Source organism: Panthera tigris, chromosome B1 (genome assembly GCF_018350195.1).
Source record: "Panthera tigris isolate Pti1 chromosome B1, P.tigris_Pti1_mat1.1, whole genome shotgun sequence".
Classification (NCBI taxonomy): Eukaryota; Metazoa; Chordata; class Mammalia; order Carnivora; family Felidae; genus Panthera; species Panthera tigris.
The window spans coordinates 52444048-52459913 of record NC_056663.1 but is presented as its reverse complement, the minus strand read 5'-3'; the positions used below and the strand labels follow the sequence as shown (position 1 = coordinate 52459913).

The following is a 15866-nucleotide window of genomic DNA, read 5'->3' as shown; positions in this document are numbered from 1 at the left end:
CTTAAGCCTTGAGTGGTATTTCAGTTTGATAAACAACAGCTCACCTCCTATGGTTAATGCTTGTAGCAGGAAAGAATAATTAGCCAGCCACAAATATTTCTGTACCAGCCTGCCTCCCTGGAGAAAAATGCAAGGCTTTCAAAAATGCCAAAACATTTCCTTTAGTTAAGCACCATGGATGGCCATAATCATAGCAGAGTCTTTCACTTTCACGCATTAGCAATTAGCTTTGGTTAAAGAAATAAAAACAGAAACAATTCTTTTAACCATAGGGCACTTTAGTAAAATGGGTATGCACATACAGACTTGCTAGTGAAACAGACTTGGGTTCAGAACCAAGGCTCCCTGCATGCTAGCTCTAGGCCCTTGAAGTATTTATTTTTTTGTAAAAACTTTTTTAATGTTTATTTATTTTTGAGAGAGAGACAGAGTGCGAGTGGGGAAGGGGCAGACAGAGACAGAGACCGAATCTGAAACAGGCTCCAAGCTCGGAGCTGTCAGCACAGAGCTCAAAGCTGGGCTCAAACTCACGAACTGTGAGATCTTGACCAGAACCCAAGTCAGACACTTAACCGACTGAACCACCCAGGCACCCTGCCCCTAGAAGTATTTCTGAGCCTCAATTTCCTCATCCTTAAAATGGGGATAATAGGTTCTCCATATCATGACTGGACCTCTGTATATATAGACATAGATCATTAGGGTTCTTTCATTTCAATCCCAGACTCCCAAAAGGAGCAGTAGTTGGGGTAGGAGGTGGGTGGAGAGAGAGAGAGATCAGTTGTCTTTTAAAGCATTTTTGGCGTCGGGGTGCCTGGGTGGCTCAGTTGGTTGAGCACCCAACTCTTGATTTCGGTTCAGGTTGTGATCTCAAAATCGTGGGATCGAGCCCTGTATCAGGCTCTGCACTGAGGGTGGAGGTTGCTTGGGATTCTCTCTCTTTCTCTCTCTGCCCCTTTCCTTCCCCCGTTCTCTCTCTCTCTCAACTAAATAAATAAAACATTTTTGGGGTCGCAGCCTTCTTTGAGAATCTGGTGAAAGTACAGATTTTCCCCAGAAAATACACTTTTGTACATACATATTATATTTTGTGCCCAATTTCAGCACCCTTCCCCCTAAAAACTCCCACAGCACTTCACAGACCTCTGATTAAGAACCTTGGGACAGATGAGGCCAAAGCCTTGGGTTTTCTTTCTTCATGAGTCATTTCATTTCATAGAGAGGAAAGCCTGTTCTCTGGCCAAAGACCACATCGGTCACCCTGGCCAGAAAATATGGTTGCTGACAACAAGGAATTGATGGCAGAGGATGAACTCAGGCCACTATCACCATGACGTAAGATGCAATCCCAAATCCACCCGACTCCACCCTCAAAATGAGCATTTGGGCTCCCTGTGTAATTGTCTGTCCGTCCTTGGAGGGATTAGGAAAGAATAGCCTTCAGCTGTGTCATGGGGTTCAGCATGGCTTTGCAAACTACATGTTATTTTGTTTTTAATCAAAGCCCTCTATGATGTTAAAAAAAAAAAAAAAGCAAGCCAATGTCCAGTTGAAATGGTGAAATTAGAGTTAACACAGTGAAATGAAATTATGCAGCCATAGAAATGATCATTGTGAAGACATACAGCCACGGAAAAGATGCGTTTCCAAAGAATCCAAGAATCCAAACTGCCATGTCCCTTGTGATTCTGGCCGTTAAAAACTGTATCATGTGAACCAAGACAAGTAGCTCTTGGGTAAAAATGTGAGGTTAGTAGAATTATTGATGGTTTGTAGCTGCTTTCAATTTTCTTTTTTGGTGTTACATAAAGTTTACAGTTGTGAGGTAAGGAGATAAATGATAAATCTGTACAAAATTTGCCTGTTCTTCCAAATGGCTGTGGCACTGTCCCGCCTCCAAGCAGCCGGCTCTTTCTGTGGCTTCCCTTCTCAGCTGGCTGAGAAGGCAGGCAGGGTGGGCAGACCCCGTCAGAGCTCCGCCAGACCCCCCTACACACAAAACCAAGTGAGGGACTGAAAGAGCAGTGAGAGCACATTCATTGTTCCCGCCTTCCATCACCCACCCTGGCGGACCCTCCATGCGTTAGGTCCTTGGCATCTGAGTCCAGCCAATGGGGAGACTGGTTCATACAAGCAGCCTGAGGACATCCGTGTCTAAATCCATGTGAACCTCTCTGGTGTTCAGATTCATGCCATGCACAAGTGGACTGACCCACAGAGTCAGAGGTAAATGACTTGTCTGATGTTTGCTGATGCTGTAAACAGGCATGGAGTCCCCGAGGGGTCCCAGTGGGCGCTGGGAGGTTGGCTGCTCTCAAACAGACACGAAGAGAAAATTACAGAAAAGCTTCCTGCAGTGCAACTTGCTGGAGGGGCAGCAGCTTCAGGCGTCAGGAGGCCACTTGACCTTCTTAAAGGTCGTGGTCAGCATACTAGTCATTAGCACAGAGCCTCCCACGTAAAAGCGGTCTGCGCTCTGGCTCACTTCCCCCCGGCTGAGCCCCAAACTGCCTCCCTCTCCTCTGGGCGCTTACCGCTGGGGAATGTGAACAGTAGGGGGCGGTAGTCCCCACCCCAGAGCTGCACGCAGGGGTATTGGGCCCTGCGAAACCCCTCCTCCAGTAGCTCCTCTATCATAGTTCTTCTGGCCCCTGGATAAATGAGTGGCTTCCTCATCTGATGTCCTCAAAGCGTGTGGCAGGACCTCGGCGACAGCCCCGTCACAGACGGATGGGGGTGGGGAGGATGGCTATTCACGTCTTACTTAGTGACTCTCATTTCTGTGTCCTCGGGGCCTAGCATGTATCTGGCTTAGCGCATGTCACAATAAATAACAATGGACAACTGACAGTTCCAGGGCAGGGAGACAATGGGGCAGGAGGAATTTCAGGAGATGACTGATCCCTAAGGGTGGGCAGATGTGGGGAGAAACAGAGAAATGAAAGGTGATGTCACGGAGGCTGGAGCTCCTGGGTAGACAGGAGCGATGCTCAGCCAGCAAGGGAAAAGGCAAGTTGACAGGTGCTGACCTAGCCCACAGGACAAGAGAGGCATTCTATGGACAGCAAGCTTGTGCTGGATGCCCCCTCGGGAAGAGGTTTCCCAGATGCTAAGTGAGCGTGACGCTGCGCTCCTCCATGCTTGGCGGTCCATTTCTGCTCAGTTGCTGTGTGTGGCTGGGCCAGCTGCAATTTCACAGCAGGGTTTGGCCTCTGCCTCGATACGGGCGATAGGCTTCTCTTGCCCTTACTGTTGGCCTGGGTCAGTGCTCTGCACACAGTGGGCAGTTGATAGACTGAATAACTGAAAGCGAAGAGCACCGGTTTTGGAGTCACACAGACCTGAGTCTGCATCTGGGCTCTCGCCTTCTGGCCCCGGGCCCTCGGTGGGTTCCTGATGACAACACGGGACTGTTGCAGGAATTAAAGGAGTTCATTGCACAAAGCACCTGGCACATTTCTTGGCACTCAAGTACTGGCAGCTATTCCACATTTGATCGATATGCATTATGTGCCCAGTAGACCCAGCAAAGGGTTGACTGGATGGAATGCCCAGAGCCCACTTAGCCTACCCCCTCGTTGGCAGGGTCGGAACCTGAAGACCAGAGAGAGGAAGTCCCCCAGCCAAGATGGCAAGACCAGTGCCCAGCTGTAGAAACGCAGCCTCAGGGACAGAACCAGCTTGGCACAGGCTGGCATTCTTGGGCATCCTCATCTCAGCTCTCCCAATTTCTTCCCCCACTGGTTTCAAGCTCCTCCTCCAGTCCTAACTTGAGGTCACTATCCTGTCTTACTAAAGTCATTTGTACCCCTAATGCCTGGTTGATCTTTGGCACCCATTCTGCTTTACCTCCACATGAACCCTCGGATCTCCCCCTCCCCAAACTCTCAAGTCTGCCCACTGGAATTCTCTGGCCCCTTCTAGATTCCGAGTACTATCTGGCTTCCTGAGCTGGATCCTTTATCTGGGATCACTAGGCTCCTGTCTCTTTAAAGTTCCTTTAGAGTATTGTTTCCCTTCCTCTGATGGCTCCCAGAAGCTGAGGTGGGTGGTATCTTCCCTTCCAATCAGGGCAATCTGTCCTCCTCAGAGGCAGCGACAGGCCCCCACCTCAGCAGGAGCCATCAGTGCCCACCTGCATCTCGATATCCTCCTGGTGGTCCAGGCTGGACTCACTGGATCGAGGATCACTCCTGGGGGTGGGATGGTCTACCACAGGTAGGAAGCTAGGGTGCTCTGCTTTCTTTCCAAGTTCTCGTGTCCATTCCTCCCACAGCTGGAGCTGGTTGGCAAACCGTCCGTCCTCCCTCGTCTGCCTCAGTCCCCTTCCCCTATTCGTCCTGATCCATGGGCACTCTCACAGTTCCCTAAGTTTGTAGACACAGTTTGGAAACAAGATTTACATTTGTACTCTATGTTGGAAAAAAAAAAGTCAAAGCAACAAGTCCAGTGTTGCTTACCCAGGGTTTCTGTCAGCAGAACGTTTTTGTGAGATGTGAATGGATTTTTTTCTTCTTCTATTCATTTATTATTTTCCTCCTTGCCCACGTTTAAGCCACTGCCACAGGGAAACAGAAAGGAGAAACAAGAGAACTCTCCTGGCTCAGATTGAGAGAAATGTGATGAGTTGGTCTGGGCAATACGGGGACCCAGGTGGTCTCACCAGAGTCCCTTGGTCCAAAGTTGGAGGGGAGCAGCGTGATGACTGCTGGACCCATGATGTGGCACAGAAGTCCTGGAGGAGGGCTTGACCCAGGTCAGAGGCCAGAACTAGATATCCTAGCAGTGGCCTGTGTGGATTGATGATGAAGACCAGATGTGTTGCACTGCCCCAAAGTCCTAAGACCCATTAGCACCCTCCCCCCAGAACTGGGGCCCAGCCCTGGAGAAAGGGAGAGAGCACTGAGTTCACTGGGGCTATTTTCCACTACCAGCAGAAATCAAGATGTTCAGACTAGATATTCTATTTTTGCTCACCAAGTGTGGACTCAAGTCTACACTCACCCCACATGAATTTCCTCTGTCATGACTTCACTGAGCCCTCCAGATGTTCTTCCAGAGGCCAGGACCACCTTCGTAACAGACTCACTCAACCTACTCTTCCACTTTCTCTGAAGTCGGTGTCCTTATCAACAATTCCAAAGATTCCCCCTTAGCCTCACTGTTCTTGCAATCAGCACGTTCTTCTTCTTCTTCTTCTTCTTTTTAAATGAATGACAAATGATCGAAATACATATTTCTGAGTGTTGACCTTAGGAAGGTAAAAGGGAATAAAGCAAAGGACAAATTCAGCCATGCATTGTCTACCCCTTAGATTTGCAAAGGGGTCATGGGAGAGTTTCAGGGTGGTTTGAAGGCTGTGTTAGAGACACCCTATGGTGTGACCAGACAGAGTGAGGAGCTAGGAGGTCCAGCCTGAGGGTCAGGCTGGTCACTGATTATCTGTGTGACCTCAGAAAAGGAACTCTGCTCTCCAGGTGTGCCACTGGGAACTGGCGATACAGTGGGGTGTGCAAACAGGGAATGAGGGTGTGTCCTTGTGTGTGCATGTGCCTAGCATGAGGCCCTTGCTACCCTAGCCCCCTGTTGCGCTCATTAGAAGAAGCCATCAGCCATGCCTGCTGGTGCCTGGGCCAGGGTGGCACAGTTATAGGAAGACTTGTGGAGGCTGAGACCTTGGGATTGGAACTTCAAGGATGCACAGGAGCTTTCTTCACAGAGGTGGGCATGTCAAGTGGAGAAGAGGGCTCAGCACAAGCTCTGAGGTGTGATGGGCAACAGGGAGTCACTGGGGACAGGACTGCTGGGCCCAACGTGCCTAAAGAAGAACACCAGGAGAGAAGCTGGAACAGGAGACTAAGACATCTGGTCCCAGGAGGCCTGGGTTTTGTTCTCAGGCACTGAGGAGTCAACAGAGATGTTCCTCTGGGGGTGCCAGGGCCACATTTGAGCTTCAGAGAGACCTTGCCAGCCACAGAGAGGATGGACTGCAGTGCAAATCACTGCGGAGAAGACAGGAGCTCTATGGATGTGGCAGTCATCTAGTCTAGAGGCAGGAAGGGCCTGAGTTAAAGCAGTGGAGATCCAGGGACAAATTTGAGAAAGGAGGAGACAGATATTATCATAGATGTTATCACAGCATTGCCCTCAGTCAGGGAAACCAGTGAGTGTTCTAGCCCACCCTCTGGCCTTTGCTAAGGCTCCCACTTTCCCCGCACTTTAGGTTTCTTCCGCAGGGAACAGAGCCTCCTCCAGAAGATGCTGGGGTAAAGGTTGGGGTCGGGGGACAGGGGGGACTCAGTCACCCTTAGCAGGGCAGTGGAAGATGAGGCAAAGATCCTGAGGATTTCAGACCCTGCCTCTTCAGTGTGGAGTCGGGTGAAGGAAGGCCAGCCCCAGAGAAAGAAGGAGATGGGGCCCCTCCTGTGACCCCCATCCCAGCATCCCCATGGAGCTGCTGGCCGCCAACACACCATTCTGGGCTCTGAGCTGAGGGGAGGAGGAGGAGAATGCTCCCTCCCTTCTCAAGACCCACTCAGACTAGAAGACAGGCACTTCTTGCCATTTGACAGCAGAGAACTTTGTTTGATGAGAACAACAAGCGAGAAGAACTTTAGGGAGGAAGGTGCTTTAGCAATAGGATTGCTACAAAATGGATGAAGCTTGGAAACCTCTTTATGGGGCAGACTTTATTCCTTACTCTGTCACAATGGCCTTGGCAACAGTGGGTTTGGGCATCTTTTGTTGTTGTTGGTAGGTATGTGTGTCACCTCTGTGTGTGGGCCTCCCTGTATCTGTGCATGTGCTTGTGTGTGCATGTGCCTGTGTGGCTGTGTGTGTTCGTGTGTGTTCGTGTGTGTGTGAGATGGAGAGAGAGCATATACTACATCAATAACCTCTTCCCCTGGAGAGATTTTCTTTTTTTGTTTTTCTAGTTATAACATCTTTAAAACAGGGTCCAAAATGGACAACTTCCCCTAAACACCACATGCCAGAGAGCTCCAGGACATCCCAGGCTGGAAGTAGAAGCGCTCCCTTCTCAGACTGAATCTCAGGTGGGGCAGGTGGGAGGTGGGGGACACCCTCAGTCACTCGGGCAATCTCCAACAGCAAACCACCACACTGGAGACATTTTTGAGCACGTGCTCAGTGGAGGCTGGCTGGCGGCCATTCCCACGTGCAAGGAACTAAAGGCATGGAACTATGAAGATTCACAGAAGTCCATTTAAGATTCATTGATCTTAAATATCAAACTTATGACAACATTCTATAGGGACAGAGTCAGCTCCCCAGAGCCCACATTTCTTCCCCATTCTTTTTCATGCCTTTTCTTCATTCAATTTCCAACAGGCTTTCCAGTTTGACAGGAAAGGAAGGACCAAACATGGAGATGTCAACTTTCTTACATACAGGCTGTCTCTCCGTGGCGGTTTGGACAGCACACAAATAAATAGGAGGGGGGAGTTGGCAGGAAGGTGGAGCACACGTCATCAGAGTGGCTTTATGTGCAGGCAGCAATTAGAGGAAACTGATTTGAAAACAGAAGGCTCCAGACCCACTGGGATGAATGTCGCAGAGTCATTTTGCAGGAATCCAATGAACGTTGCATTGCAAGCCATGTGCACCCTAATCAAGGGGCCTCATGGAGAAAGATTTTAAACCCTTTTTCCTATGCCACAAAGGAGTATGACCTTTCTGTGAGGAAACTATTGTGCAAGCAAATGAGATCTCTCTAAAGGCCAGAGTCCCAGCTCTGAGGAAGACATCAGTCACAGGGCCTGTCCTTCATCTCTGAGCCAGAAGCCTCTCTGGGGGTGTTACTTTCACTTCCCATTTGCTCGTTCTCAGAGGCCGCTTGTCTGGGTGACAACATGGAGCAAAGGAGCCTCGGAAGATTTATTTGACCAGGAGGAGAGTTTGGGAGCTGGCTCCTTTCTCTGGCAGCCCAAGAGGCTAGCAGCTTCAGCTGAAGTAAGGTCCCAGCAGAAACATGGGTACAAGTGACACCCCACCCTTACCTCCTCCACACCTGTGACAGAGCCACCAGGTCTGGTTGTTAAGGCCGATGTGAGCAGGTATCTCCTTGCCAATCTCAGCCTCAGACAGTTGCCAACAACAAGCACTCTGTACCTCACAGAGCCCTGTTTCCACTTGAGGAAACGTCTCTGCTTTCTACGTCTAACTGACGCTGGTGGCAAAGGCCTCCCAGGAGTGATTCTTGGAGCAGGAAGAGAATCCCATGTTGACTCAAGAGCATATGGGAAAGCCACGTTCTCCCCAGCAATTAACCAGAAGTCAATTCTTTCTGTACCAGCAAGTCCCAAACCCTCCTGGATGGATGAAGTCTGATGAAAGCCAGAAATGCTCTTTGTAGAGGGTTGCCTGTGTCCACAAAAGTTTACATGCAAGTTAAAGAAGCTTATAAGCTCCATGAAATGCCTCAAGGGGCTATGGTCTCCCAAAGTTAGGTCACCAGCACCAGCAACTGGTGCAGGGGCATGACCATTGTGGGAAGAAAGTCTCTATCCAGGGCCATATACTTCCCCCTCTTTCCCTGCCACCAAGCAGACAGCAGGACCCTCTGGGTACCTGGGCCTCTTTTGCAAGGCTCAGGACTCAGGAAAGCCCAGGTGGCAAGCTATTCTCCACTGGTCCCTGCTTCGCAAAGCCAGATGCAGACAGGACACTGATCTGTGGTTTGAAACTGAGGTATCCTGCTTCTCATCAGTAATGTGCTGGGGCCAACTCGTGCAGGTTTGTAAGAGCCAGTTGTTAAATTCGGGGGAACTTTACGAGCCATTTGTTAAGCACCTCATTATTCAACACCAAACCATATAAAATGAAAATGATCTAAAATCAAAATTAAATTATATAAAATACAATTAAATGAGTTATATTAAAAACGAAGGTAGTAAACACCCAAATGTCATCATTTCCCAGTTATTTCACTACATTTCACTATTATCACTGAGGTCATTTACATCAGTTGTGTGCGCAGTGGAAATGCTGTATAATGGTGCACTGTTGCACATCTCTTCCCAGCCCCATGTCCAGCCAGGTCACGTTGGCAGCTTGAAATTGGCAATCTAGGAGTGTTTACACCACAGGAGTAGGAAAGGGCTTCTGGGGTTGATTTGCTTTTTTGTTGATTTTTCAGACCTAATACCGTGATGGAGAAAATGTTAAAATAATGTAGGTAATCCTTTAAAATGTGCCCTATTTATATCTGTTAATAGCACAAAGGACTTGAGAAAAGTGTTTTGAGTAATTAAAAACTATTAGCCAATGTAACAAAGAAGCCAGTGACATCACTGCCTCATGAGTGCAATTCCAACATGTCTTTGTCACGTTGGTCTACTTAACATAAATGAAAATACCAATGGATGTTCATGCCAACACTATATTTGTGCATCAGTTGCAGCCCATGGATATGAGAATTTGGCAAAAGTCAACAAAAACATTCTGTGGAGAATCGATCGCTCTATGGTATTTATAATGAATATTTTATTAAAATTGTTTTCATGTTTATTTATTTTTGAGAGAGAGAGAGAAAGAGACAGAGTACAAGCAGGGAAGGGGCAGACGGAGAGGGAGACACACAATCTGAAGCAGGCTTCAGGCTCTGAGCTGTTAGCACAGAGCCGGACATGAAGCTTGAACTCACAAACCAGGAGATCATGATCTGAGCCGAAGTCAGAAGCTTAACCGACTGACTTAACCCAGGGCCCCAAGAACGTTACATATTTTATTTGTAAATTATGTGTTACATATTCTTTATACCAGTACAATGTTTAATAAACTTATGTGTGTATTTATGTGTGTGCATTTGTTTCCCGGAAAGCTGGTTGTTGAATATTTACCAGCATCTGACTGCTCTCAGTCTAGGAGATACCTATCTTAACCTAATCTCCCCCTGCTGTACTGGCAGATGGCAGGATGTCCATCAGACAGACACCACAAGGGGGAAATGATTCCTTTCCATGTCAACACATGGGAAAAAGGGATTTGAGCCTTTCCCATAAAGCTACCCAAATAAAACCATGAAATGGGTTATTGTTTTTGATCCCATCTTCAAATGAAATAGGTTTTTTTGTTTGTTTGTTTGTTTGTTTGTTTACTTTGAGAAAGAGAGAGTGAGAGCAAGGGAGGGGCAGAGAGAGAGAGAGAGAGAGAGAGAGAGAGAATCCCAAACAGGCTCTGCACCACCATCACAGAGCTTGTTGCAGGGCTCAAACTCATGGACCGTGAGATCATGACCTGAGCCAAAATCAAGAGTGAGATGTCACTCAACTGACTGAGCCACCCAGGCACCCCTCAAATGAAATCGTTTTTTTTAAAAAATAAACATCTTTTTAAAAATCTGATTCTACTATAGAAATGGTAGGAATTAACAGAATCTTCCCATGGAATAACTACATTTAATCTTTGTAGCAGTACCAAGAGGAATATCTGTAAGAATAGGCAGTGAAACAAGCTCCTTGTGTATGTCTAACAGACCCACAGCTGAATATCTCACCATAGGTGGCACCCTTGTAGAAACAAAACAAGCCAAACAAAAAACACAAAGAATTGGTCTATGTTTTGTACACAGAAAGGAAACTAATTCTTATCGAGCACCCATACCATGCATCAAGCGCTTTCAAAAATGCTGTTCTGTTTTTGTTTATTGACTTATTCATTTTCTGGTGCTTCCAAAAAGATTTGAAGCCACTTATAAAAATACGTATGAAATGATAGCAGAGGAAAACAAATGAAGAAATCAAGACCAAAGGACAAATTCAGGCAGGAAAACAAATCTGAGCGTCAAGCTTATACACAGGAATACAGACCATGAGATGCGTTGCCCAATTGCTAGTGGTTGGATGCAAATTAGGCTCTCAGTGTCCTGCAGTCCAAAGCACAGAGTAGGAAATCATTGGTTTGAAGAGTCAGTGTCTTTAAGACATCCTTTGCTCTGGAGAAGTGTGGATTTTCCAGGTTTGGAGCCTGAGAGTAATCATCCTGCAGCCGTTCGTAGGGTGATCCTGAGTGTCATGGTGGACAGCAGTCTCAGTGGCATCTCAGCAATGATGACACAGTGAGGTCCCTACCTTGTGTCTTATAGCAGCCTTCAGCTGGAGCCTAGGATGGCATACCCTCACCAGGAAAGGGTGCCAAGCCTGATTCTGGAATGCAATTCCCTGAACACTCCAAGCATTGAGATCCAGACACACAGCTCTCAGACTGACTAGCTTCATGGTAGGGGGAGAAGGGTGAGGAACACCCCAAATATCTAGATTTATGTTTCTCAATCATATTGACCTCATGGCCTCTTTGAGAAACATAACAAAGCCATGGTCTCCCTTTGGCAGATTTCAAGATAAATATCATGCATAAAAATAAATGTTAAAAGTTACAATGTGAACTGTGCTTTTTCTTTTTTTAAAATTTTTTTAAAAACACTTATTTATTTTTGAGAGACAGAGAGAGGCAGAGCATGAGGAGGGGAGGGGGAGAGAGAGAGAGAGAGACACAGAATCCGAAGGAGGCTCCAGGCTCTGAGCTGTTTGTTAGCACAGAGCCCGACGTGGGGCCCGAACTCACGAACCGCAAGACCATGACCTGAGCCAAAGCCGGACACTCAACCGACTGAGCCACCCAGGCGCTCCTGAAATGAGCTTTTTCAAATTACAAGGACTCCTCTGGTGGTTCTCACACAGAGACCTGAATAGAATCTAGGTGGAAACTCTTCAGTTTCAACTCACCTAAGAGGGCATTGAGAGTTTATTCTTATAACCCTATGATGGGCTGCTACCAACAAGTAAAGAGCTAAGACTCCAGGGCAAAGTAACCTACCTGAGTTATGCCAGTAGAGAGTGAGGTCAAACTATTATTTCAGAAAGACATTCAGTGACTTGTCCAAGGTCACAGCAGGGCTAAACATTGAACCAAGCCTTCTGGCTCACAGGCTGGCCATCCACTCTCTATGCAAGAGAACCTCTCAGCCACACCTGCTTTGTCATACTCCTATGCCCAAGTTCTTTCTAATTCTGGGATCCACAACACATTGAGAGATAAAATTAAATTATCATTACTAAATATTTGACTTGGTTATTCCAAATATTTTGGGTTGGCAGATGCTTTCAGGACTGTGATAGAAGCCAGGAGCACTCTGTGGAGAAGAGTGAAGAGTGTGAATGTCCACAAAAACTTGCAGACAACTTCACAGCGCTCATAGACCCCATGGAACTCATCAAGTTTCCATGATCTTGGAGGTCAGAATTCCTGACCCATTAAGCACAAATCATCTCATATCTTTGTAGGCACTACACAAATATGCACAAACATTTCCTGCACTTGAGCACCCCTGAGGGTGAGGGCCTCCTTAAATTCTGCCTCCCAGGTGCCTTGCTTGCCTCACCCTTGTCCTAGCCCAGCAGCCCAGGTATCAAGGTATACAAAGAAGCCAGAAGAAAGTGGTGATGACAAGGCACCCAAAGGAGCCTCCTTCTACCACATGGCTTGGGAAACATCAGCCCTTTGATGTACACAGTGGCCTGTTGTGAGTGAAGGTCATGCAGGGTCAGCAGGGACCATGGCATAGCCTCTTCTATGCCTCCGTCTCTGGCTCCAATCATCTGGTTCAATTTAATTCTCATATCCGTGCTTGAAGCTGGGTGCACCTTTACAGAGAACTGGGCCATTTGCTCACACCCCCCAGCTGGAAGTGGCAGAGCCAGGTCCTAGTGCAGAACTGGCTGGCCCCAAGGCCCAGCATCTTCCTCTGGCCAGCACCGCCTTGCAGACACCTGCTGACAGCCATCTTATTCTTCAGGGGCCCCTATTAAAACCCCGGCATGACCATGGCACTGGAGCTCATTGGGCTAAAGGTGATCATTAAATCTTACATGTTTTTCCTCCTTTGAGCTTTCTTCCTCATAGTTTAATCTTCACTTGCATTCAAAAACTTGTCCTTGTTTCTTTCACCCAAGGACCATTTTGCAGGGTACCTGCCCTGAGCCAGACATTGTCCTGAGTGCTGGGACCCAGAGAGGGATGAAAGGGGGACAGCTCCCTGTCCTGGAGGAGCTCATATCCAGAACTCTTACAAACAAGTAGCCCTAAGCATGTTGCTGGAGGTTCACGGGGACAACGAATGGATTTGGACACTGGTGACAGAAGAGAAGGAGGTGGGATCAGTCAAGAGAATTAGAACAGGTGGGCCTTGCCCAGATGAGAAAGTGGGGAGGAGGTCCCAGGCCAAGAGAGCAGCAGGAGCAGGTGCCACCCGCCCTGTCCCCCCACCCCGGGCCCCCCATGCATTTCAGAGAAGCGAGTGACCGGCCCAGTCAAAGTGCATATAGGTTAGCAGTGGGAGCAGCAGGAGATATAACAGGAAAGGTACTTTAGGCCCAGTGGTAATCACTGTTCTTGGTTTCGATCTTCATCTGAGTGTTGTGATTTTATCTAGGTGCTGTCTTCCTACAGCTTCACGATTCTTTCTTCTTTCTCACCTGCTTTCTCTAATCTGGCTGGGACATCACCCCAGAACGAGGGCACACCTGCTCTACTGGGCCTGGTGGAGGGGGGCCTGTGTGGGGGTGGGGTGGGATAAAGGTTTCTCAGTCTCCCCTGTTACCTCCCCACACACCTGAACTTTCCACACAAGGATGTTGGCCCCTGATGGCTCTGTCCAGCTGCTGCAGATTCTAGGGCAACACGGTGAGCTCCCAAGGCCATGGCGTCACTCCATCAGGAGCTGGTTCTACGTTCCTCAGGCCACAGCTTAGTTCAGGGAATTATTTTCCAGCACAGCTCATGGCTGCTTGGCTGGCCACAGATTCTGTGGGGGATGGTTGGGACCAGAGGATGGCAGATTCCATCCTGGTATTCCACACAGGGTTGGGGCTCTCACCTGCCTCCATTCTGGCCTTCTCCTTCCTCACTGAGGAGAGGTCAGGTTTGGGTCTCTGAGCATGCACTTGGAGGCCTGAGAGCCTGACCCAGCACAGTGAGCTCTGCTGGGCAAACAGAGGATGGGGTACTTAACCCTGAAGCCCCTCACATAGAGTGAGGGCTCAACACATGTATGCTGAATGAAAGAATAAATGAGTGATAAGTAATGCCACAAAGAGAAATATAGAAATTTCTAGGACTAAGGTTGGGAGAGACAATGGTAAAAAAAAAAAAAAAAAAAAAGCAAAAGGCCTGCTATGTTCCAGAAACTTCAAAGAGAGGGTAGGGACCACTGGACCATGCTCGGTTTCCCCAAGCATGTTCACATTTTGACCATGTCTGCTTTAGGGCAGGAGCATAATTTCTTTTAGCTTTTTATTTTGGAATAATTTTAGGTTTATAGAAAAGTTACAAAGATAGTGTAGAGACTTCCCATATACCCTGCACTCAGCTTCCCTTAATGTTATCATCTTACCTAACCATGGTACAGTTGGCAGAACTAAGAAATTCACATTGGCACAATGGTATTAATTAAACTCCAGGCTTTATTTAGATTTCACCTATTTTCATTAAGGACTTTTCACAAAGACATTTGGTGACTTGTCCAAGGTCACACCGCCAGGAAGCATCCAATCCCATCCCAGATGTTAATTCCAGATTTAGTTGTCAGGTCTCCTTACTCTCCTCTGATGTGTGACAGTTTCCCCATCTTTCCTCATTTTCCATGACCTTGACAATTGTGAAGGTCAAATGTTCTGCAGATTGTCCCTCCCTTTGGATTTGTCTGATGTTTTCTCATGATGAGACCGGGGTTAAAGGTTTGGGGGAAGAACAGCGCAGAGGGGAACTACTTTTCTCCTTTCACCGCAGCCAAAGTTACACAATATAACACAACATCCCTCAAGACGTTAACCTTGACCACCTGCTTAAGGTGGCGTCTGCTGATGTTCTCCACTACAGAGTTACTGTTTTTCCCTTTCCGTACTTCATTCTAAGTCCCTTCCGCACTCAAGGTGAGCAGAGTCAAGCTCCATCTAGAGAGGAGAGGCATCTACACATATCATGTGGAATTTTTCTCTATAACAATGGAAGCAAAATGGCAATAATTCTTTTTTTAATGTTTATTTATTTTTGAGAGAGAGAGAGAGAGTCCTAAGCATACTCAGTGCTGACAGCACAGAGCCCCACACAGGGCTCAAACTCACAAACCATGAGATTGTGACCTAAGCCAAAATCAAGAGTTGGACACTTAATGGACTGAGCCACCTAGGCGCCCCAATGATAAGAATTATTTAGTTTCTTGGTAATGTGGATAGTTGAAAGCAGTGTTCAATTATGAAATGACTAGAACAGTTGTCAAAACCTAAGAATTGGGGGTGTGGGTTAAATGGGTGATGGGCATTAAGGAGGGGACTTTTCGGGATGAGCACTGGGTGTCACATGCAAGAGATGAATCACTGGGTTCTACTCCTAAAACCAAGACTACACTGTATGTTAACTAACTTGAATACAAAAAAGCAAAAACAGACCCCAAAAAACCCAACAACTTAGAATTTTAAAAATCCTCTCAAAATATGTTATCAACTGTTCTTTCCTTCTCAGAAATGGCTCTCTTAGCCAAAAAAGTCATCATTAAACCTATTTCATCACCCAACCCCTGATGTCTGAGAAATGGATAAACTTATTTAAAAACAACATTTAGAAAGGGCAACAACCAACCATTTACATTGAGCCAAACTGACACTCCCCTTCCGTCACTGCTAATCTCTATCATGTCTGCCTCTTAGGTACAATTACCCTGGTTTATAGAGAGGCCGAGTAACTTGCTTGGAGCCCCACAGCTGGCATGTATGTGCCCACCCATATTCCCACCCCTCAGTCTTCTCCTACCTTTCCTGTGGCACATTCACTGACTTTTCCAGCTTAGAAAA

The 15866-nt window shown here is 47.3% G+C and overlaps 1 protein-coding gene across 1 annotated transcript in view; it reads right to left on the bottom strand.

Moving 5' to 3' along the window:
* BLK (BLK proto-oncogene, Src family tyrosine kinase) overlaps window positions 1-15866 on the bottom strand; it is a 79652-nt gene that overhangs the window by 62716 nt on the left and 1070 nt on the right. The gene's annotated exons all lie outside the window — the stretch shown is intronic.